We start from the raw sequence: 26905 nt of genomic DNA on the forward strand, positions 1-26905 counted from the left end.
TAATAACAAGAACACTTCGGAAATGTGGGATGTTTTAAAAGGGTTGCTGGATAGTAATATTCATAAATTTATTCCCATGGGCAGTAAACACAGGAGTATTAAACTCAAACTGATGTGGCTTAACAAGAAGGTTAAGGCAGAACTGGATTGAAAAAAAAGTGGGCTTTCAAAGCATTTAAATCTAATGGAAAGGAGGAGTCTTTCAAGTATTACAAGGAATGTAATAAAAAATACAAAAAACCAATAGCTAAAATGGAAAATGAAAAGCAAATCGCTATAGAGAGTAAAACCAATCCTAAAAAGTTTTTTAAATACATAAACGGTAAAAGGTTAAAAAAGGAGAATATAGGTTCATTAAAAGATGAATTAGGAGAATTGATAAATGATGACGAAATAAAAGCAGAAATACTGTATACATTTTTTTCATCAGTATTCACCAGAGAAGAACTGATGGTGGGAGTAGAGCATAACAATTGTGACAGTAATGATTCATGGTTAGATACTTGTTTAAGTGAAGAAGTAGTCCGGGAGAGACTAAGCAAAATTAAGATTAATAAATCACCTGGTCCTGATGGACTTCACCCGAGGGTTCTTATGGAGCTTAGTTCACAACTAGCACGACCCCTATACTTGATTTTCAATAGTTCAATTAGATCAGGCATGGTACCGAAGGATTGGCGTATAGCTGAGGTAGTGCCATTATTTAAAAAGGGATCCAAAAATCTTCCGGGAAACTACAGACCAGTTAGTTTAACATCTATAGTGGGGAAAATATTGGAAGGAATTCTAAGGGACGTCATACAGGAGTATCTACAGACCGCTAGGATTATTATCAAGAACCACCATGGGTTTGTGAGGGACAGGTCATGTCAAACTAACTTAATTAGCTTCTACGAGGAAGTGAGCAATAATCTTGATCAGGGAAAAGCAGTGGATGTGGTCTTTCTAGATTTTGCAAAAGCATTCGATACAGTGCCTCACAGGAGACTGATCATCAAATTAAAGGAGATTGGCCTAGGAAAAACTATTTGCACATGGATAAGTAACTGGTTGGATAGCAGGGTACAGCGAGTAGTGGTCAACGGGAAGTCCCCAACCTGGTCCCCAGTAGTCAGCGGAATACCACAAGGGTTCGTACGGGACCACTACTGTTCAACATATTTATCAATGACCTAGAAATAGGCCTGGAAAGCACAGTGTCAATCTTTGCAGATGATACTAAACTGTGTAAGGTAATTAACTCGGAATTGGATGTGGAGTCGTTGCAGAATGATCTATCTAAACTTGGATTCTGGGCGTCTAAATGGAAAATGAGGTTCAATACAGACAAATGCAAGGTTATGCATTTCGGGACTAAAAACAAACTCGCAGCCTACATATTAAATGGGGAACGTCTAGGGGAAACAGAATTGGAAAAATATTTGGGTGTACTCATTGATAATAAACTTAAATAACCGTATACAGGAGGAGAGAAAGTTCCGAACGCAACGGAGGAAAGGGTTCTTCACTGTTAGGGCAATAAGGATTTGGAATTCCCGGCCAGGGAAGGTGGTAATGGTGGACTCTGTAAATGGATTTAAAAAAGGAATAGATACATTTCTGAATGAAAATTATATCCAAGGTTATAATATTTAAAATATCTACATGGTTAATCCGGCGGTGATATGAGTTATAGTAGCTAACTAGTCATAAAACATTATTCAGCGGGTATGTTGAATCATCACAACATAATACGGGTTGAACACGATGGGCAATTTGCCTCTATTCAACCTCAATTACTATGTTATTATGTTATGTTAGGTTGCTGTATGACTAAGCTAAGCGACACAACCTCCTGGCCCATCTAGTAGTGTCACGCAGTGGCTGAATGTCGAAAGTGGCCCACAATTTTTCAGTCCACTGACAGAATCACCTGCAAGCCCCTGTCATTTTTCAAAAATTCTGCAATTGGTGGACTTATACGTCAGTACCCCTGGACTAATACAGCAGTACCCCTGGTCTTATACGGCAGTGTCAGATAGGATGGCACTTTAAAAAACCATGCCTCATGATGCAAAGATGAAAAAGAGGTGCACCGAGGTTGCTGTATGACTAAGCTAAGTGACACAACCACCTGGCCCATCTAGGAGTGGCACTGCAGTGGCAGACAGGATGGCACTTAAAAAAAACTAGGCCCCAAACTGCACATCATGCAAAGAAGAAAAAGAGGTGCAATGAGATAGCTGTATGACTAAGCTAAGCGACATAAGTGTGTGGCACAAACACCTGGCCCATCTAGGAGTGACACTGCAGTGTCAGACAGAGAGGGCACTTAAAAAAAAAAATAGTACCCAAACAGCACATGATGCCAAGAAGTAAAAGAGGTGCAATGAGATAGCTGTATGACTAAGCTAAGCGACATAAGTGTGCGGCACAAACACCTGGCCCATCTAGGAGTGGCACTGCAGTGTCAGACAGAGAGGGCACTTAAAAAAAAAAATAGTACCCAAACAGCACATGATGCCAAGAAGTAAAAGAGGTGCAATGAGATAGCTGTATGACTAAGCTAAGCGACATAAGTGTGCGGCACAAACACCTGGCCCATCTAGGGTTGGCACTGCAGTCCCACTGCACTAATGGGGGATACCGGACGCACGTCTAACACCAGCATAGTTGTTATGGCCTCAGTAATCCGCTTTGCAACAGGGTATATATATATATATATATATATATATATATATATATATATACGGCAGTATCACTGGAATTATACGGCAGTACCACTGGACATATATGGTAGCACAGGGACACCACTGGACTGATGCAGGACAACACAGCATCACTGCAATGGACTGGACTTATACGGCAGCACTGGACATATGGCAGCAGAGGACACCACCACTGTGACTGGACTGATGCAGCACAATACACCACCACTGAGGACGGAGATACGTCCTCTCTCTACACTCTCCAATGCCGGAGTGAAAATGGCGGCGAAGCGCGGCTCCTTATATGGAATCCAAACCCCACGAGAATCCGACAGCGGGATGATGACGTTTTGCTTCGTTCTGGTTTCCAGTCAGGCGGGAAAACCCGAGCCTGACTCTGATCCGGTCTCATGACGTGAAGTCCAGGGGGGTTCTGTTCTCTGAGAACCGAACCCGCTCATCTCTAGCTATAACATTCCTTTACCCCCAGATCCCCATCCTAAGCTGCTTCCAATGTACTAACAAATCTATATTACATGTCTGCGCTTGGCTATAGTGGCGAGGCGCTCAGAGAAGTGAAAGGGAAGTCACTTTGCCGGTGTGCTGCAGTGAGTTCTGCTTTTTCTCCAACGTTCTCTATTTTGTTTATAAAATTGCATTTTCCATAATTTCTATGCAGGGGGTGGTGAGAAAATGGGTGTGGTATGGAGGGTCGACAGTAACTAGGTCGACAGGATGCTAGGTCGACAGGGTCCGTAGGTCGACATGTCAAACCGTCGACATGAGTTTTTAATTATTATTTTTTGTGTAGTTTTTGCCGTACAGTGACCGGGAACCCCTCGCATGGCTCGCTTCGCTCGGCACAGATTACCGTTCCCAATCGTAGTCAGTGTGGATTGTGAAGTATGAAAAAGTGAAAAACTCGTGTTGACCTGTCGACCTAGAGACCCGGTCGACATATAAACCCTGTCAACCTAGTTACTGTCAACCTAGAGACTGGATACCGAGAAAATGAACTTTTTTGTTTTTACTCTGCCATAATCTATGAGAAAAGGGAAAACAACAAGCCCATATAACTGGGTAGTTATCATATTATCCTTTATATGGCGCCACAAGGGTTCCGCAGCGCCCCCAATTACACAGTACATAAACAAATAATCAAAACAGGAAAACAGCGACTTACAGTACAAGACAATATAGGATAAGTACAGGGTAAATAAACATGGCTGCTCAGCATATGACACTGACATAAGTACCCGGTGGCAGAAAACCGCGGAGTTAGGTGCCGTCCAAGATAGTTTAAGTAAGAGAAGGATAAGCACATGCGGGAAGAGGCCCGTGGGAGCTTACATTCCAAAAGTTGGGTCCAAAATACCGGCAACCGGGACAATAAATTGTAGTGTTTGCCTAGTTAATATAAGGTGCTGCCTCCTGTTTCTAACCTTTTGCTTAATGTCCACTTTTGCAAAGTTAGATTCTAATACAATCACAGGATTGAATCTCACAAAGCGAAGTACAAAAAAGAAACAAATCAATACCGTGAAAGTCTGGGGCTTCAGCAAACTCTAAGAGTTAAAGTTGTTTTTATTTCCGTTCCGCTTTGACCCTTGTTTGTACGACACAAGTCATCACCCCCCTCATCCTCGGGGTGCAGAGGTTTGCAGACGTGGTCTTGCAGAAGGCAGGAGGCTATTCCCAGCTAACAAGTCCGTACAAAGATTTTTGTTTCAATAAAGTAAGTCCAATTAAGTTTCCGTCAGGAAATGTTTTGCCGCAGTTTTGACTCCCACTTTGAGGCGCTGACGACCTTTAACACTTCGATAATCTTGACTTCAGCACTTAGCAGATTTCTACAGGTACATTTTGAGTATTTGGAGAAATTGAGCAGGGAGCAAATGCCTGGCCACCGACCTGTGTTCCTGAGATGTATGAATGATTGATGATCAATAAATTAATGGTTCTCTTATAATAAGTGAGCTCGTTAACCAATTCACTTCCTGACTGCTGCTGATAAACAATGATTATTTTTGGACAGAATAAAGTGTAAAGGAGAGGGCAGGACGGAGATTGTGTCCAGGGCCGGTTTGAGAGAGGAGAGGGGCCCGTGTGCAGGCACCGTGCGGGCCCCCTTGGCAGTTCAGTCTGGTTTTTCTGTCTACTTAGCGTGCACAAATCTGCGGGATTGCCGACGTGAGACTCTGAAGAAGTAAGTACAATATGATTATATAGGAGCTGGGTGTGCGGTTTGGGCCTTCCTGGGGTCCAAGGGCACAGCAAACCATACACCTATTATAGATACAGGTTGAGTATCCCTTATCCAGAATTCAAAATCCCAAATTTTTGGGTCCCCTACTGAGATAATGACATATATATTATATATTATGTGTATATATAGATATATAATATACATATATATGTGTCATTATCTCAGTAGGGGACCCAAAAATGTGGCATTTTGAATTCTGGATAAGGGATACTCAACCTGTATTTAGTTACATAGTTGGTGAGGTTGAAAAAAAGACAAAATGTCAATTGAGTTCAACCTGTATTATAAAATTATATATTATCTATTTATTACCAGTTATTTATATAGCGCACACATATTCCGCAGCGCTTTTACAGAGAATATTTGCCCAATCACATCAGTCCCTGCCCCAGTGGAGCTTACAATATACACTGCTCAATAAAATAAAGGGAACACTAAAATAACACATCCCAGATCTGAATGAATGAAATATTCTTATTAAATACTTTGTTCTTTACATAGTTGAATGTGCTGACAACAAAATCACACAAACATTATCAATGGAAATCAAATGTATTAACCCATGGAGGTCTGGATTTGGAGTCACACTCAAAATTAAAGTGGAAAAACACACTACAGGCTGATCCAACTTTGATGTAATGTCCTTAAAACAAGTCAAAATGAGGCTCAGTAGTGTGTGTGGCCTCCACGTGCCTGTATTACCTCCCTACAACCCACACAAGTTACTCAGGTAGTGCAGCTCATCCAGGATGGCACATCAATGCAAGCTGTGGCAAGAAGGTTTGCTGTGTCTGTCAGCGTAGTGTCCAGAGCATGGAGGCGCTATCAGGAGACAGGCCAGTACATCAGGAGACGTGGAGGAAGCCGTAGGAGGGCAACAACCCAGCAGCAGGACCGCTACCTCCGCCTTTGTGCAAGGAGGAACAGGAGGAGCACTGCCAGAGCCCTGCAAAATGACCTTCAGCAAGCCACAAATGTGCATGTGTCTACTCAAACGATCAGAAACAGACTCCATGAGGGTGGTATGAGGGCCTGACGTCCACAGGTGGGGGTTGTGCTTACAGCCCAACACCGTGCAGGACGTTTGGCATTTGCCAGAGAACACCAAGATTGGCAAATTCGCCACCGGCGCCCTGTGCTCTTCACAGATGAAAGCAGGTTCTCACTGAGCACATGTGACAGACGTGACAGAGTCTGGAGACGCCAAGGAGAACGTTCTGCTGCATGCAACCAGGGCCATCTTAACAGCAGTGTGGGCCCCTGGGCACAGCTATGCACTGGGGCCCCTACCCATCCTCCAGCGGTAGGGGTGGGGGGTGCTATCAGCGGCAGCTGTGATGTCCCTCGAACGGTAGGGGGTGTTCTATCTTCCACTCAGCATGTACTTCTTTACTGCACAGATGGTGGAGATGGGGCAAGAGAGAACACTAAACTGTAGAAGGGGACATTGGGCTGAATGAAGGGGCCCCAGTACATGACTTCCAGGGTGGTAGGGGGTGTTTAATATGCAGGGGAGGGGTGGATATTGGAGTGGGCTTTATAGTCGTCATTTTCAGGTGGGAGGGCAGCTTGCTTGACTGCAGATATCTAAAATTTCTGGAAAAAGATTTCTTAGCTTTGAATGGGCTAAAAAATCTAGAGAGTCCCACCTTTCAGGAGATACTGGGCACTTGGGAATCAGAGTTCAGGAGCCAGAGCAATCCACTAACAAACATATAAAACTGCATATCAGACGTGTGGAGCTGGAGCAGGGAGCAGCTGCTGGAAGGCTGATATCTCTGGTTCTGCGCATAGTAAAGACAAGCTGCCAGTGTCCACTGAAAGGGGAGAGTCCCAGCTTTTGGAGTATACCCTCAGAAAAACTCTAAGTTAGACAAAGCCCAAGAGATCTGACTAGGAAGAGCAATTAACAGGCTCGGATGGGGACCACTGCTTTGAAGTCATATATCTCCGGTTCCCTAGGGCCTATTTTCAAAAATCTGGTACCCCTGGAAAGAGGGGACCCTCAGCTATCAGACTATGGCCCTTATACTAATGGGGCCCTTGGGCAAGTGCCCATTGAGCCCATATGAAAAGACGGCCCTGCCTGCAACATCCTCCAGCATGACCGGTTTGGCAGTGGGTCAGTAATGGTGTGGGGTGGCATTTCTTTGGGGGGCCGCACAGCCCTCCATGTGCTCGCCAGAGGTAGCCTGACTGCCATTAGGTACCGAGATGAGATCCTCAGACCCCTTGTGAGACCATATGCTGGTGCGGTTGGCCCTGGGTTCCTCCTAATGCAAGACAATGCTAGACCTCATGTGGCTGGAATGTATCAGCAGTTCCTGCAAGATGAAGGCATTGATGCTATGGACTGGCCCGCCCGTTCCCCAGACCTGAATCCAATTGAGCACATCTGGGACATCCTGTCTTGCTCCATCCACTAATGCCACGTTGCACCACAGACTGTCCAGGAGTTGGCGGATGCTTTAGTCCAGGTCTGGGAGGAGATCCCTCAGGAGACCATCCACCACCTCATCAGGAGCATGCCCAGGCGTTGTAGGGAGGTCATACAGGCACGAGGAGGCCACAGACACTACTGAGCCTCATTTTGACTTGTTTTAAGGACATTATATCAAAGTTGGATCAGCCTGTAGTGTGTTTTTCCACTTTAATTTTGAGGGTGACTCCAAATCCAGACCTCCATGGGTTAATAAATTTGATTTCCATTGATAATTTTTGTGTGATTTTGTTGTCAGCACATTCAACTATGTAAAGAGCAAAGTATTTAATAAGAATATTTCATTCATTCAGATCTAGGATGTGTTATTTTAGTGTTCCCTTTATTTTTTTGAGCAGTGTATATCATTTAGATGCTGTAACCTTGAATATTTCTTTCAGTTAGGAATGTATCTAATCCATTTTCAAAACTTATTTAGTGAGTCCACCATTACTACATCCTCTGGTAGAGAATTCCAAATCCGTACTGCTCTTACTGTGAAGAATCCTTTCCTCCATTGTGTATGAAATTTGAGTGATACATGCCATTGAGTGATGTATGCTTGGAGTGGCTCTTGATGAAGTTAAAGAATGGGCCTTATTCAGAGGTGTAAGTAGACAGAATTGTAACTATGCGACTGATTCAGAGATGGTCACATAAGCAGATCTCCCTCCCCTAGACATACCTGGGTCAGGCGCGGCTGGAGAACGCCTGGAGGCGTGACGTCACACTGGGTTTTAAAATGACTAAAAATCACAATGCAAATGCTTTGTACATAATGGATAATTAGAGCATGCAATAAGTACACAAGTGCATCTGTCATGATAAGCAGATGCAAATGTAATTTTTTATGACAAGGCTTAAGAACATAAGAGTAGGATTCCCCTTCCCCAGCTGAGTATGATGCGCTCTTATTTTGTGCGAAACGCGTGAGCACCGCAGTGTAAGGTGACTTTTAAAACAGTTACAGCAGCTTCAGTGCATTTGCATAAATGGGGGTGTTTCTGTGCAAACAATCATCATCATCGGTTTGCAATATACACAATGCGGACACCCCCCACAGCCAGACACCTACATATATTTGCCCACACCGCTCCCTGTACTTTGGCCGCATCTGCACACCCACTGCCCGTGTCTTTCCAAAAAATGCCACAAATCGTGTGTACGTCACACTCCGACTAAGGCCCATTATTCCAATATATGCTCTGTACTTTACCCACGGGCAGGGGATGCGATCAATTTACCTACAATCAAAATCCCAACGGTCAAAATACCGACAACCATTGACCTACGGTCAGAATCCCGACAAGGTCTAAATACCGACATTTAAATTGTCGACAGGTCAAAAAGTCGACATGAGTGTTTCGTGATTTTTTAATTGAAACCGAGTTGTTCATACTTTTAACATCCCAGTGGACGTGGAGGGGGAATATAATAGTGTGACGAGCGCAGCGATCCATGCGAGGGGACGCGGTACACTTATACGGTGTCCATTTTGACCTATGTCGACATACACACACAAAAAAACAATGAAAAACTTGTGCGAACTTTTGGGGAAGACCTGAATAAAATTGCGTCTGAATTAGCAGCTGCTAAGACTGCCTTTCTCCCATATACTAATCCTTCTGCACAGAAGGCAATAGGTACCACCTTTTGTTCCTTTTGGCCTCAAGGGAAAACAAAAGGTCAGGCATACCCGAGACAGTCTCGTGCTCCCAAAACCACCAAGCCCAACGCGAAACAATCCTGGGCAGCCTGTCATCCTGCTTCTAAACCAGACAAGCTTGCTGCATGACGGGGCGGGCCTCCCCCCGGGAAACCCCAGAGTGGGGGGCCGACTTCTATTGTTCCCTCAAGTTTGGTTAAAGACCACTTCAGACATATGAGTGCTGGAAGTTGTCTCTCACGGGTAAGTGGTCTCTTTCAAGAGATGTCCCCCTCACCAGTTTTGCACCAGAGTTCTCCCTTTGCAACCGTTAAAGGCGCAAGCTTTGCAAACGGTTGTCAGTTTCCTCAGTCTCCTGAGTACAGGAGTAGTTGTGCCGGTACCTCAGTCTCTGAGAGGCAGAGGTTATTATTCAACCCTGTTTCTAGTCCCGAAACCCAATGAGTCCTTCCGGCCTATACTCAACCTAAAATCTCTGTACAAGTTTGTGAGAGTGTCCAGGTTTCGTATGGAAACACTGCGCTTCATTGTACTGGCCGTGGAACCCGGAGACTATATGGGATCCCTGGATATACAGGATGCTTACCTGCATATACCTATTGCCATGTCGCATCAGCAGTTTCTGCGGTTTGCTATTGGCAACCTCCACTATCAATTCCAGGCTCTGCCATTTGGACTGGCTACGGCTCCTCGGATCTTCACCAAGGTAATGGCCGTGATGACGGCTCATCTCCGTCACCAGGGGGTCATAATCCTGCCGTGTCTGGATGACCTGCTGATTCTGGCAAATTCCCACGATATCCTCCTCAGTCATCTGCAATTGACGGTAACCTTCGTGCAAGCCCACGGGTGGCTCATCAATTGGAAGAAGTCCTTGCTGGTCTCAGCTCAGAGCATGGTGCACCTGGGGGCACTCCTGGACACACACAGTCAGTGGCTGTTTCTGACTCCAGAAAAAGTTCTGAAGCTTCAGGACAGGATAAGATGCTTCCTTTGTCACCCCAGAGTATCGATACTTTCGGTGATGCAAGTACCTGGCCTGGTGGTGTCGGCATTCGACGTGGCAGAGTACGCTCAATTTCATTTCTGCCCTTTACAGAGGTTAATTCTCTCCAAATGGGACGGCCTACCTCAACGGATCAGATCTCACATAATCACTTTGACTCCGGAGGTTTGTCTGTCGCTGACCTGGTGGTTCCAGGAAAAGCAACTGAGCAGAGGCCATACCTTCTGGATCCCCGACTGGGTCCTGCTGATGACGGACGCCAGTCTGAGGGGATGGGGAGCGGTGTTGGAGCAAAACTTTTTTCAGGGTCGCTGGACCAAGGAGGAATCTGTCCTCCCGATAAACATTCTAGAGCTGAGAGCAGTGTTCAATGCACTATCTATTGCCCTGCCTCTAGTACAGAACAGGCCTGTTCAAGTACGATCAGACAACGCCACCACGGTGGCATACATAAACCACCAAGGCGGCACACATAAACCACCAAGGCGGCTCTCAAAGCTGCATGGCAATGATGGAAGTGTCAAAAATTCTTTCTTGGGAAAGAATCTGCCAGCCATACCGGCAGTGTTCATTCCGGGTGTCCTGAACTGGGTCGCCAGGACGTGCATGCCAGAGAGTGGAGTCTTCATCCAGAAGTCTTTCAACTCCTAGTGGACAGGTGGGGCCTACCGGACGTAGACCTTATGGCATCTCGACACAATCACAAGGTTCTGGTCTTCAGATCAAGGAGCAGGGATCCTCAAGCAGCGTTCGTGGACGCACTGGCGGTTCCATGGGACTTTCGGCTGCCCAACATGTTCCCTCCAGTGTCACTCCTGCCCAGGGTACTACGGAAGCTCAAACAAGAAGGAGGAATACTACTTCTAGTCGCTCCAGCGTGGCCCAGACGGCATTGGTTCTCAGACCTGCAGGGTCTGTCGAAGGAGCATCCCCTTCTACTTCCTCAACGCCCAGACCTCCTCGTACAGGGCCCCTGTCTTTACCTAGACCTGGCCAGACTGTCTTTGACGGCATGGCTCTTGAAGCATCACTCCTGAGGGCCAAAGGATTCTCTGAGGTGATTGTCCAAACTACTGTATGTTGAAGGCCCGCAAACCAGCATCTGCCCGGATTTATTGCAGGTTCTGGAATTCTTACTTCACCTGGTGTGCAGATAAGAATTATGATACATACAGATTCAGAACTTCCAGAATTCTGGCTTTTCTGCAGTGAGGCCTGGACTTAGGCCTTCATCTGTCCTCCCTCATGGTTCGCCTATCTTCCTTGTCGGAATGGTTTCAGAGAAAAATTGCGTCTATACCTGACGTTCATACATTCACTCAGGGTGTACTGCGGATTCAGCCTCCCTATGCCTGTGGCTCCATGGGATCTAGCTGTTGTACTAAATGCCCTGCAAGGGTCTCCATTTGAACCTCTTGAATCGGTAGACCTTAAATGGCTCGCGGCCAAGGTCCTGTTCTTGCTGGCTATTGCCTCTACAAGACGGGTGTCGGACTTAGGCGCTCTGTCCTGTCTTCTGCCCTTTTTGAAATTTCAGCATGACTGGGCAGTTCTCCGAACTCGCCCAGGTTATTTGCCTAAGGTATTGTCATCTTTTCACCTTAACCAAGAGATTGTGGTTCCAGCCTTTATAAGAACGATCTTTGGATGTTGTTGGGGCTCTCCGTATCTATGTGGAGAGGCCTGCCTCTATCAGGAGGTCAGAGACGCTTTTTGTCCTGTTTGGTTTCCTCAAACGTGACTGGCCTGCGAATAAGCAAACCTTGGCCAGATGGATTAGAATGGTGATTGCACAAGCTTATGCGCAGTCTGGACTCCCAGCTCCTGCTGCTATTAATGGCCATTCTACTCAGTCGGTTGGACCTTCTTGGGCAGCCTGCTGTGGTGCGTCCGCTGAACAATTTTGCAAAGTGGCTACATGGTCCTCCATGATCATGTTTCTTGGGTTCTATGCCTTTGATACCTTCGCCTCCCAGGATGCTTCCTTTGGACACCGGATTCTCATATCCGCTAAGGTGCGTCCCCTCCCTTGAGGAACTGCTTTAGGACATCCCCGATGTTTCCTTGTTGAAACCAATGTACACTGCAGCAGAAAAGGAGTGTTATGGTGAACTTACCATGGTTAACATTCTTTCTGCGAGGTACATTAGGTTTCACAGGGCGTCCACCCTGACGCACCTAGCTTCTTTGGGTTTGTATGGCATTAGCCACTGGTACCCTCTCCTGTCGTGAGAATGTGGTTCTATGTGACTAACATCTGCCGTCTCTCTTACCTGCTCCTGTATTGGACTGGTTAACGAAACTAAGCTCTCAGTGCCTGGAGGTGGGGTTATAGAGGAGGCCCCAATGCATCCTGGGACAGCCTAAAGGTTTAGCCTGTTGGTGCCTTTGGATCAAGATCCATTCTACACCCCGATGTTTCCCTGTGGAACCCAATGTACCTCACAGAAACAGCGCTAACCATGGTAAGTCTACCATAGCACTCTTTAAAAAAAAAAAAAAAAAGATGTATTGTTCATATTGTCCAGTGTGTATGGATGAACGATGAGCGCACCCACGGGTCGTTCTCATTCAGGCATTATCTACCAAACATGCAGCTCAACTTTAACTATATCATTGAGCTGCATGTTCGGGGGGTGCGATAAAGTGCTGATTGCTAACTAGGGGAGGTCGCCCAGTGTGTACCCGGCTATAGTCAATCTTGGTCTCACCAGACCATACAATCTCCGCCGACTGGGTCTCTCACATGCCCTCTGAGGAACTCTAGCAGATAATTCATTAAGATTTCTTCAGCAAAGGTTTTCTCTTTTCACTTTGTTTTTTAGGGCACCTGGGTTATTATTATTGGCCCATGGACAATATCTCCTATCACTGCCAAAGAAGACAAAAACTCTTTCAGAGATGCCATAGGACTTCCCATGGCCTACCTAACAAATGCCCCTTTCACCCTGGCGCTTAGTTTTTGTGTTCATTCATACTTTTCAAGAACATATTCTATTTACTTTGGATGTTGTTTAAACTTCATGATGAAGCTCTTATTTGGAGATGCGCTAACCAGCTGCGTGACAGGTGTATTCTTATTTTGGAAATCAATGAAATTGTTTTTGTTAAGTGTACACAGGTGGTCTCCAATAAATGATGTGACCCCAGAAGACCCATCCAGCTGCAGCCATGTATAATTAGGTGACTCTAAGCATAGACAGTGATTACTTATCTAATATATATATATATATATATATATATAAAATCAGGAATTTAGTAGAAAAAAAACGTGTATATATATATATGTATATATACACACATACATACATACATACATACATACATACATACATACATGCTGTATATACACATATATGCAGGTTGAGTTGTATCACTGACTGTTACAAATATATACTGACTGTTATATACACAGACATTTATTCCGGCGAGCCTGTAATTAGTGGAGACACTGTGCGGTGCCTGCGACGGGTCTGATGCCACAGACGACACGTGTAACAGATGAAGAAGGGTGAGCCTGTCAGACGTGTGTGCGTCTGCACTGCACAATATTTTTGTCTTACAAATAGCTGCCTTGTAACCCACATTAACCCCCGGTATGTGAATCGCGCCCGCTCCCACTGAGCCTCCTCAATTACGTCCAGTAAATCATTGCAAGGGTTCTAACGTCTAAATAACCTGCTCTGGATGGCAACGCGTTAGCGCACTATCACAAATGAGTCCAGAGGTGATAGATGGCCTGCCTGGGCTAATTGTTCACTCCGCACCAGCAGATTAATAGTGTATCTCTAGCAATGTAACCGAAACCAACGGCTGCTTCATATTGTCCTGCTATAAAATAAAAAATTAAAAAAGCTTTTCGCAGCTCAGTGAAGTTAGTCTCTAAATGGTAAAACATTTCTTATAAGGGGGCACTCTACCCAGCTGCCGAAATATCGTCATTCCAAGTAGGTTGGTCCTTGACAACCATCTCCCCAGCCTTACCGTTTGTGATTGGCTGTCCCTCGGCCCGTAAGGAGAGGGCTGATTCTCTATGGAGCAGCGGAGTTCACTGTCGCTTGTACCTGTTTCAAGGTATTGCTTATGTTACCTATGCAAACTAAAGCTGTGGTATACACTGGGGCGATGTGTACCCGGGCGATGTGTACCCGGGCAATGTGCTGGCCGACATACTGTATTCCCGCTACACGCTCAGAATGATGTAATGAAGAACGGAACGATCCCTAGTTCCGTTCTTCATTACACTGCATGGCGACGCATGTGGTATCGTCAAGGGGGCCGTGCAGCATCCCAACCGGAAGATATTGCTAAGAACCGCGTGAGCGCGCAGATTACCTGTAAACACTGAACGATCTGCCGATACCGCCCCAGTGTGTACCCAGCCACAAGGGTTTCACAGCGCCTAAAACAGTACATTAGCGGAAACCGTGCAAACAAGATAAAGTGCCAAATAATTACAGTACAGAACATGGGAGACAGGCTATATAACCATAGCTGCACATGCAGTCATAATACCTAGAAAAGCAGGGCCGGTGAACCCAAAGGCAGTGGGGATGAGATGATGGTATAAGTGAGGGAAGGAAAAGCACACAAGGAAAAAAGGGCCCTGCTCGTGAGAATGTACAATCTAAAGGGGAGGAGCAGACAGGGGTGACTCAGAGAGGAGAGACAGTGTGGGAGGAGCATGGAGCAGTGGGTAAGGATGAGAGCTAGAAGGCTTTAGTAAAGAAGTTGGCTTTGAGTGTCCATAAGAAACTCTGGAGAGCGACGGAGAGTCTGATTGGTGGAGGGAGAGTGGGACTCTCCCTCCACCAATCAGACTCTCTGTGGTGTGGAGCATCACAATGCAGTGGTCATTGGTGGAGTGGAGTGGGCGGGTGGGAGTGTGGATGGAGAGGTGGTAGAGATGTACAAAGGATTAGGCGAGGTATTTATAGGTGATTGTGAGGAATACCATGGCCAAGCATTGCCAACAACAACCACCCAGATCATGGTGTGCGCTGCATTCTGACCACCCTGCGTCATCAGGGGAAAGGCAGCCGCCATCTAAAGCTTAGCGACCTGCCCTTTAAAAACCTCTATAAGGTCTGCACTTGAATTTTAATCTTAGTAGCAATTTAAATGAATATATTTAATAAATGACAGAGGCACTTATCTGTAATAACATAGCAACAGGATTTTTAAACTAACATTGCATGTTATAACAGACAGATACGCCAACAAAGCAGGAAGGCATGGAGGGTGGTCTTGTGTCCATCACCACTTATACTGGGGTAACGTGTTATAAAGAGCTACCTACAATGTGCTTTACACTTTACTCATTAACATTGTGTCATATTTGTGAAGCACAGGAATGTGGGTTGCAGTAACGGGCTCCAATCAAAAACCCTGTATCTACCACAATTTGATGAACTACCAATACATTTCATTATCGCTACTGGTGATAAAAAGGTTTAAAAAGATCTCTGAGCAGATTACAGATATGTTTTCTGTTTTAAACATTGTCAGACCTAATTTACACATCACCATACATGTTACAGGATGACTAACATGCACACTATGTATCCCAGCCATGACAGAACTGCTTTACATCTCAAATATTATACATTAGACACAATCAATAAATCTTGTGCAGCTTTCCATACAGTCAGTAGAAAAACAGTCATATATATATATATATGTAGAATAAGATATCCTTGACTCCTTCCTCTCCTTCATATCACACATTCAGTATCTTCTTTCCTACAAGCCTTAAACTGGCTCCACTACCCCAATTAAAGCCTCTCACACACTTACAAAGCCCTCACCCACTCCTCTCCCATTTACATCTCTGACCTTGTCTCCCTTCACACTCCTGCCCTCCCACTTCGCTCCACAAATGCATACCACCTCTCCTGCCTACTGATTGCCTCCTCCCACTCCCAAATCTCTACCTCTGGAACTCCCTCTCCCCCTCAGACCCTCCACCTCTCTACAAAACTTCAAATGGGCTCTCAAGACCCACTTCTTTATCAAAACCAGGCATCTCTCATCCTAGCCCTCTGTACTTGCTCACTGTCTATACTATTTGTGTCACTCATATATATATATCTGCCCCTCCCCTTTAGAATGTAAGTGCTCACGAGCAGGGCCCTCTTCCCTCATGTGCTTTGCCTTCCCTTATACCATCATCTACTCCCTACTGCCTACAATGGCACCTAACCCTTGGGTTGTGCCGTCCTGCTGCTTATTTGAGTATTATGACTGCTGGTGCAGTCACTTTTTTCTTGTGCTGTACATTCTGTTTCCATTTATGTACATAGGAAGGTGCAGCGGACCCCTTATGGCGCCATCTAAAGAATAATAATAATATAAAGTATATTAACTTATAATCCTAATTAGTAAAAAAAAGTGCACTAGCCGGGTATTTAGCTCTCCAAACACAAATTTATTGAATCACATCTCAAGGGTAGAAGTCAACGTTTTGGTCTTTTGAGAGACCTTCATCAGGACAATCCAACTAGAAAAATACCAAGGAAATTTTTTTTGTTATATCGTCCTGACAGAGGTCTCTCAGAAGCCTGAAATGTCTTCTCTTTGCTAGACTGTCCTGGCGAAGGTCTCTCAAAAGACTGAAACGTCGGCTTCTACCCTTGCGATGTACATGTGAGTCAATACATTTGTATTGAAGATCTAAAAACTTGATAACTTCATTCATTACTATTTAGGATTTGATATATTGTATTTATACTTAGTACTGTTAAGACTGATAAGCACCCCAGTGGTTGTGGATTATAAATTGGGAAGAGCCGACCCCATTGGAAAATGATCTCAATAACAGTGTGGAGTTTGTATATTTTCCCTGTGCTTGCATGGGTTTCCTCCCACAATCCCAATCCCAAAAATATATAATCAGGTTAATTGGCTCCTGACAGTAAGTAATCTTAGTGTGCGTGTGTGTAATGTGAATGGCCGAAAAGTTTATGTAAAGCGCTGCATAATGGTATTCGATCTCTAGGTCAACAGTCACTAGGTCAACCACTATTGGTCGACATGCATTAGGTCGCCAGGGTTTCTAGGTCGGCATGGTCACTAGGTCGACATGTTCTAGGTCGACATGACAAAAGTTCGACATTTTTCACAATTTTTTTTTTTTTTTTTACTTTTTCATACTTTACGATCCACGTTGACTACAATTGGGAGCGGTGACCTTGCCCGAAGCATGATTTACTGATTGGGGTTCCCGGTCACTGTATGAAGAAAACGACACTACTTTTTAAAAAAAAAAACCTCATAGCGACCTTTTGTCATGTCGCCCTAATGCTTGTGTCGACCTATTTTGGGTGTCAACTTAGTTACTGTCGACCAATAGTGGTCAACCTGGACACTGTCGACCTAAGTATGGTCGACCCTATGAACCACACCCCTGCATAATATGGGTGCACTATATAAAGAACACATAATATCTCAAATGTATGGTGTGTGTATATATATATATATATATATATATATATATATATATATAGCTAAAATAAAGTAGGTGCAACATGGTCTAAAACAAATAATAGTATATTATTCTTCATTTGTTTTTCCTTGCTTACTGCACAATAAAAGAACAAATATTTCTTGCAGAGCTTGCATTTCATACTGTTGACCAGTAGGGTGAGGCAGAGAGCACAGTGAAGGAACAGAGACCTGCCAGTCAGTGATTAGAATTCATTATTCATTTCTGTTATAGGTGGGGTGTGCAGACATAGTTACAGTAATAATTACCAAGACTCCAGTGTTTCCAAGGCAACCATTTTTTTTTTCACATTATTTTTTTTTTCTTCATTCATGCTGTTGCAGAGAGTGAACCTCTAAAGCATGACATTGCTGGATTTGGAGGTCTGCTTACCTCCTGCTGCTGGAGGCTGGAGGTTAGTTACAGCATCATAAGGTGCTCTCAGGCATAAAACAGCCCTGGCTGGGATTAAAGAACCCAGTGAACACAAGTGCAGGGCCGTCCCTACTACCAATTCACTTTTAAGTAACAGGGTTATAAAAATGCAAATTCTATTTTCTGGACGGCATTACCAGTACGATCACGGATTCATTGCGAGGTGTAAAACATTTTATGGGCCGATTTCTTTTGTTTTTTAATAATGAGACCCGAAATATTAGTCTTTGTAATAAGACGGCGTCTGGGTTTGCTAAAAAGCCGTAAAGATTTTTATGAAACGTGTATATATATTTCCTGCCCTTAGAGTTGCATTCTCTCTGGGTTTGAAAAAGTTTATTCCAAAAGTCCGAAATTTTATTTTCTAAAAAAAATAATATACATTTAATCAAATTAATTCAGAGGGAAAATTGCAAAGGCAGCTTGACGTTTCCATTTGTTGAACCGTTCAGATCAATCCCCAAATACTGTACTGTCTGCAGTTACACAAGTAGGGTAGGGATCAGCCAATTGCCAATTCCCAACAGTTCAGCTTATTACTAATTCAAGGGGGGAAAAAGGCAATTATTTTAAAATTAAATTTGGATATTTTTTTTTAATTAATATAGAACTTGCTCTTCAGAAACGACATTTTGAAAGATGAGTCTTAAAATGGTTTTTCTAAAAAAAATTTATAGTTTCGGTTCCACCAACGCAAAACAATTTTACCAGTCAAACATTAATGTTCTCCAGCGATGCTGTGATATGCCGGCCAGCTATGTCACTGTAGACCTAATCGGATATATGGGAACCAGAAGGCCGCAGAGCTTGATCAAATTCTGATCAGGATCTTTGGGACATGGAATGATGATCTGACCATGAGTTATGTCCAATTTGGGCACTCAAAAAATTGTTACAAAAAATTGGGCATAGATTCGAAGGTTCAGTGTGTGGTTTGATCAGATGCTTCTCCCTGTTTTTTTTTTTTTTTTTTTGGGGGGGGAATTTACAGCCGTAAACAATCTAAAAATAATCCTAATACGATACTTGAAATGAAACAAACTGCGATATAGTTAGAACTGACCTAACCCAATGCCAAGTCTTAACCGGGTTCTCAGGTTGCAAAGGGTTAAGAAGCCAATTAAGCACCTTTTCACTTTATATATGCAAAATGTTGCAGAGGGATGTTATTGTTTTAATGCATTTCCCCCCTCTGTTGGGGACCGCCCATCCTCCTCCTTCCAGTTCCCTGGGACCTTTGCCAGTACCGATTGCCAGACTGCACCATTATAATGATCATAGACATTGCAGCTCGCAACCCCTCTATCAGCTACCTTCATCTGATGGAAGCAACTTCTGTTCAGTCTCCTGTGAGGAACTGTATTTTGCAAAAGCCTTCGATACAGTTCCTCACAGGAGACTGATGATCAAATTAAAGGAGATTGGCCTAGGAAAAACTATTTGCACATGGATAAGCAGCTGGTTGGATAGCAGGGTACAGCCGAGTAGTGGTCAACGGGAAGTCCTCAACCTGGTCCCCAGTAGTCAGCGGAATACCACAAGGGTCCTGTCAAAGTCGAAAAATATCATGATGCATACCCCTTGTACTAACCCCTCATGCACATGCACGCTGCTCGTGCACCTGTTCCCCCGTGCGTACACATACCCGCAAGTTGCATAGGGGACGCTCCAGCGTCTCGTGCGCATAAGATGTGTATTTACGGCGGAGTTTGTGAGCATGTAGCGTGCGACTCGATCGTAGCATATTTAACCCAAATAGTGCATTTAGTAGATAATATTCCCCTAGACCACAGGTTCTCAAACTCGGTCCTCAGGGCCCCACACAGTGCATGTTTTGCAGTTCTCACAGAATCGCAAGTGAAATAATTAGTTCCACCTGTGGACCTTTTAAAATGTGTCAGTGAGTAATTAATACACCTGTGCACCTGCTGGGTGACCTGCAAAACATGCACTGTGTGGGGTCCTGAGGACCGAGTTTGAGAACCACTGCCCTAGACCATGTCAGCGAGTATGATTAGTTTAAACTGTTCCTGGACAGAGGGATTCCTCTTTGCATGATAGGAAGGGTCAGATAAAGGTTGAAAGGTGGTGTCTAGTATCCAGCTGTAGGGTATTTTAAGGGTAACATTCCGATGTTAGTTAGGAAAGGATCGCTCGCTCCTGCGTATAGTTATGTACAGAAGTAGATTATGAACATTTGCTGTATTTGCTGTAAATTACACATGCGGCGGGAATCCTGAGGATACCTCCCACCAGAGCAGTTGGGGAAAGACACAGCCCACCTGTTCAAATCCACCTATGACATTTGCTGTAATGTAGAGACACATCCCTGTGTCCAATGAACAATGAGATTACAGGTACCATTGTATTGTGAATGTATGTTGTGTATATAAAGACCACTGTTGCCTGGCCAGCCTCAAGACTCTGAAGGCTTTCTACCTGAATAGCTGAGGACTGGATTCCAGGTCGCACTTGCGAAAGATTCCCCACGTATGTATATTCTCTGTAGCCATTGTTCGTCTTATTCTCTGTTATTCTGTTAGATTTCTGTGGTAGCTTGTAGTGTATAACTTGTACTGTTTTCCCCTTTTTCTCTGAATAATCCACGGCAGTGTTAGAGCTGCTGTGGTTTTAACCAAACCCGGTGTTGTGTTTTCACTTTCCTGCAAAGGGCTCTCTTAGCGTCTCAATCGCTCAAACAGCATACACATTGTTAAGGTTTTTAAGCGTTACATCATTACAGTATTTGACTACTAAGGTTTAGAGTATAAGCATATTCTTACTGTGTTTTATTAACAAGGTTTAAGGGTTATCAACTGTGTGTGCGCCCGCTGTGTGTACCACGTGCGGGACTCTGTACGCAAATAGCGTACAAAGTGCGTAGCACGTGCACGTGGTCTAGCGGCCATAGCGGCTCCACGGAAATAGTGTATAGCTTTATGTTTGAAGATAATAATTGACATTATCAGTCCGTACTCGGACCACTACTGTTCAACATATTTATCAATGAGTTAGAAATAGGCCTGGAAAGCACAGTGTCAATCTTTGCAGATGATACTAAACTGTGTAAGGTAATTAATTCAGAATTGGATGTGGAGTCCTTGCAGAATGATCTATCTAAACTTGAACTCCTGGCGTCTAAATGGAAAATGAGGTTCAATACAGACATATGCAAGGTTATACATTTTGGGACTAAAAACAAACTTGCATCCTACATATTAAATGGGGAACGCCTAGGGGAAACAGAGCTGGAAAAAGATTTGGGGGTATTCATTGATAATAGACTTAATAACCGTACACAATGTCAAAACGCAGTAAAGAAGGCAAGTAAGGTGCTAGCGTGCATAAAAAGGGGAATTGAGACAAGGGACTCGGATGTAATCATGCCGCTGTATAAGGCATTGGTACGTCCGCACCTGGAATATTGTGTCAGTTTTGGGCACCATTGTATAAAAAAGACATCAGTGAACTCGATAGGATTCAAAGGCGAGCTACTAAATTGATTAAAGGCCTAGAAGGACTGGACTATAAGGAAAGGCTTACTAGGCTGAATATGTATACACTAGAAAAGAGGCGCCTAAGAGGAGATATTATTAATATCTTCAAATATGTAAAGGGACATCACAAAGAGTTATCAGAGGAATTATTTATTAAAAGAACACAGTTTAGGACACGTGGGCACTCGCGACTGGAGGAGAGAAAGTTCTGAACACAACGGAGGAAAGGGTTCTTCACTGTTAGGGCAATCAGGATGTGGAATTCCCTGCCAGGGAAGGTGGTAATGGCGGACTCTGTAATTGGATTTAAAAAAGGAATGGATAAATTTCTGAATGAAAAAGCTATCCAAGGTTATAATACTTAAAATATCAACGTGGTTAATCCGGGGGTAACATGAGTTATAGTAGCTAACTAGTCATAAAACATTATTTAGCAAGTATGTAGAATCATCACAACTTAAAACAGGTTGAACACGATGGGCAATTTACCTCAATTCAAACTCAAATACTATGTATGTTACTACTGGCTGACGGCATCCCATTTACTGTCCTCCTGTGCTATCTAATTGGTTATAATCGGTGTAAGATGCTGTCAGTCAGTATAACAGAACCTAGAGGCAGAGCTCAAACTGGATGGAGACGTGAGGTGAACGTGCTCTAGTCCTCAGGGACTGGGCGCTACAAATTTTAATACCAGGTCACCTGGATCTATTCTCTGTAATTAATACTTAGACATCATGCTAAGTGGGTTCTGCACTAAACACCATAATTGGGCGGTGGGTGCTGCATTGTACAGTGGCCACCAGGCAATGGGCTGTGTAAGGTTCTCTAGGCACCTGAGGAAGGACTCTGAATTGTACACTAGCCAGCAGAGTATGGGGTCTGTATGCTACACTAGCCAGCAGATGTGGGGTCTGTATGCTACACTAGCCAGCAGATGTGGGGTCTGTATGCTACACTAGCCAGCAGATGTGGGGTCTGTATGCTACACTAGCCAGCAGATGTGGGGTCTGTATGCTACACTAGCCAGCAGAGAATGCGGTATCTACTGTACACTAGCCAGCAAAGAATGCGGTCTGTACTGTACACTAGCCAGCAGAGAATGTGGTCTGTACACTACACTAGCCAGCAGATGCAGGGTCTGTATGCTACACTAGCCAGCAGAGTATGGGGTCTGTATGCTACAATAGCCAGCAGAGAATGGGGTCTGTATGCTTCACTAGCCAGCAGGGAATGGGGTCAGTATGTTACACTAGCCAGCAGAGAATGGGGTCTGTACTATAAACTAGCCAGCAGAGAATGGGGTCTGTATGCTACACGAGCCAGCAGAGAATGGGGTCTGTACTATACACTATCCAGCAGGGAATGGGGTCTGTATGCTACACTAGCCAGCATAGAATGGGGTCTGTATGCTACACTAGCCAGCATAGAATGGGGTCTGTATGTTACACTAGCCAGCAGATGTGGGGTCTGTATGCTACACTAGCCAGCTGAGAATGCTGGCTACACTAGCCAGCAAAGAATGGGGTCTGTACTGTACACTAGCCAGCAGAGAATGGGGTCTGTATGCTACGTACACTAGCCAAAAGATAATGGGATCCCTACTGTACACTAGCCAGCATAGAATATGATCTGTACGTTACACTAGCCAGCAGATGTGGGGACTGTATGCTACACTAACCAGCAGAGAATAGGGTCTGTATGTTACACTAGCCAGCAGAGAATGGGGTCTGTATGCTACACTATCCAGCAGAGTATGGGGTCTGTATGCTACACTATCCAGCAGAGTATGGGGTCTGTATGTTACACTAGCCAGCAGAGAATGGGGTATGTATGCTACAATAGCCAGCAGAGAATGGGGTCTGTACTATAAACTAGCCAGCAGAGAATGGGGTCTGTATGCTACACAAGTCAGCAGGGAATGGGGTCAGTATGTTACACTAGCCAGCAGAGAATGGGGTCTGTACTATAAACTAGCCAGCAGAGAATGGGGTCTGTATGCTTCACTAGCCAGCAGGGAATGGGGTCAGTATGTTACACTAGCCAGCAGAGAATGGGGTCTGCATACTACACTAGCCAGCAGAGTATGGGGTCTGTATGCTACACTAGCCAGCAGATGTGGGGTCTGTATGCTACACTAGCCAGCAGAGAATGGGGTCCCTACTGTACACTAGCCAGTAGACAATGGGGTCTGTACTGTACACTATCCAGCAGAGAATGTGGTCTGTACACTCCACTAGCCAGCAGATGCGGGGTCTGTATGCTTCACTAGCCAGCAGGGAATGGGGTCTGTACAATAAACTAGCCAGCAGAGAATGGGGTCTGTATGCTACATGAGCCAGCAGAGAATGGGGTCTGTACTATACACTATCCAGCAGGGAATGGGGTCTGTATGCTACACGAGCCAGCAGAGAATGGGGTCTGTACTATGAACTAGCCAGCAGAGAATGGAGTCTGTATGCTACACTAGCCAGCATAGAATGGGGCCTGTATGTTACACTAGCCAGCAGATGTGGGGTCTGTATGTTACACTAGCCAGCAGATGTGGGTTCTGTATGCTACACTAGCCAGCAGAGAATGGAGTCTGTATGCTACACTAGCCAGCATAGAATGGGGTGTGTATGCTACACTAGCCAGCCGAGAATGCGGTACCTACTGTACACTAGCCAGCAAAGAATGGGATCCCTACTGTACACTAGCCAGCATAGAATATGATCTGTATGTTACACTATCCAGCAGAGAATGTGGTCTGTATGCTATATTAGCCAGCAGATGTGGGGTCTGTATGCTACACTAGCCAGCAGAGAATGTGGTCTGTACGCTACACTATCCAGCAGAGAATGTGGTCTGTATGCTATATTAGCCAGCAGATGTGGGGTCTGTATGCTGCACTAGCCAGCAGAGAATGGGGTCTGTACTATACACTAGCCAGCAGAGAATGGGGTCTGGATGCTACACAAGCCAGCAGAGAATGGGGTCAGTATGTTACACTAGCCAGCAGATGTGGGGGTCTGTATGCTATACTAGCCAGCAGATGTGGGGTCTGTATGCTACACTAGCCAGCAGAGTATGGGGTCTGTATGCTACACTAGCCAGCAGAGTATGGGGTCTGTATGCTACACTAGCCAGCAGAGTATGGGGTCTGTATGCTACACTAGCCAACAGATGTGGGTCTGTATGCTACACTAGTCAGCAGAGTATGGGGTCTGTATGCTACACTAGTCAGCAGAGTATGGGGTCTGTATGCTACACTAGCCAGCAGAGTATGGGGTCTGTATGCTACACTAGCCAGCAGAGTATGGGGTCTGTATGCTACACTAGCCAGCAGAGTATGGGGTCTGTATGCTACACTAGCCAACAGATGTGGGTCTGTATGCTACACTAGCCAGCAGAGTATGGGGTCCGTATGCTACACTAGCCAGCAGAGTATGGGGTCTGTATGCTACACTAGCCAGCAGATGTGGGGTCTGTATGCTACACTAGCCAGCAGAGTATGGAGTCTGTATGCTACAATAGCCAGCAGAGAATGGGGTCACTACTGTACACTAGCCAGTAGAGAATGGGGTCTGTACTGTACACTAGCAAGCAGAGAATGAGGTCTGCTACACTAGCCAGCAGAGAATGGGGTCTGTATGCTACACTAGCCAGCAGAGAATAGGGTCTGTACTATACACTAGCCAGCAGAGAATGGTGTCTGTATGCTACACTAGTCAGAAGAGTATAGGGTCTATATGCTACACTAGCCAGCAGAGAATGGGATCCCTACTGTACACTATCCAGCAGAGAATGGGATCCCTACTGTACACTATCCAGCAGGGAATGGGGTCTGTATGCTACACTAGCCAGCATAGAATGGGGTCTGTATGCTACACTAGCCAGCATAGAATGGGGTCTGTATGTTACACTAGCCAGCAGATGTGGGGTCTGTATGCTACACTAGCCAGCTGAGAATGCTGGCTACACTAGCCAGCAAAGAATGGGGTCTGTACTGTACACTAGCCAGCAGAGAATGGGGTCTGTATGCTACGTACACTAGCCAAAAGATAATGGGATCCCTACTGTACACTAGCCAGCATAGAATATGATCTGTACGTTACACTAGCCAGCAGATGTGGGGACTGTATGCTACACTAACCAGCAGAGAATAGGGTCTGTATGTTACACTAGCCAGCAGAGAATGGGGTCTGTATGCTACACTATCCAGCAGAGTATGGGGTCTGTATGCTACACTATCCAGCAGAGTATGGGGTCTGTATGTTACACTAGTCAGCAGGGAATGGGGTCAGTATGTTACACTAGCCAGCAGAGAATGGGGTCTGTACTATAAACTAGCCAGCAGAGAATGGGGTCTGTATGCTTCACTAGCCAGCAGGGAATGGGGTCAGTATGTTACACTAGCCAGCAGAGAATGGGGTCTGCATACTACACTAGCCAGCAGAGTATGGGGTCTGTATGCTACACTAGCCAGCAGATGTGGGGTCTGTATGCTACACTAGCCAGCAGAGAATGGGGTCCCTACTGTACACTAGCCAGTAGACAATGGGGTCTGTACTGTACACTATCCAGCAGAGAATGTGGTCTGTACACTCCACTAGCCAGCAGATGCGGGGTCTGTATGCTTCACTAGCCAGCAGGGAATGGGGTCTGTACTATAAACTAGCCAGCAGAGAATGGGGTCTGTATGCTACATGAGCCAGCAGAGAATGGGGTCTGTACTATACACTATCCAGCAGGGAATGGGGTCTGTATGCTACACGAGCCAGCAGAGAATGGGGTCTGTACTATAAACTAGCCAGCAGAGAATGGAGTCTGTATGCTACACTAGCCAGCATAGAATGGGGTCTGTATGTTACACTAGCCAGCAGATGTGGGGTCTGTATGTTACACTAGCCAGCAGATGTGGGTTCTGTATGCTACACTAGCCAGCAGAGAATGGAGTCTGTATGCTACACTAGCCAGCATAGAATGGGGTGTGTATGCTACACTAGCCAGCCGAGAATGCGGTACCTACTGTACACTAGCCAGCAAAGAATGGGATCCCTACTGTACACTAGCCAGCATAGAATATGATCTGTATGTTACACTATCCAGCAGAGAATGTGGTCTGTATGCTATATTAGCCAGCAGATGTGGGGTCTGTATGCTACACTAGCCAGCAGAGAATGTGGTCTGTACGCTACACTATCCAGCAGAGAATGTGGTCTGTATGCTATATTAGCCAGCAGATGTGGGGTCTGTATGCTGCACTAGCCAGCAGAGAATGGGGTCTGTACTATACACTAGCCAGCAGAGAATGGGGTCTGGATGCTACACAAGCCAGCAGAGAATGGGGTCAGTATGTTACACTAGCCAGCAGATGTGGGGGTCTGTATGCTATACTAGCCAG

Source organism: Pseudophryne corroboree, chromosome 11 (genome assembly GCF_028390025.1).
Source record: "Pseudophryne corroboree isolate aPseCor3 chromosome 11, aPseCor3.hap2, whole genome shotgun sequence".
NCBI lineage: Eukaryota > Metazoa > Chordata > Amphibia > Anura > Myobatrachidae > Pseudophryne > Pseudophryne corroboree.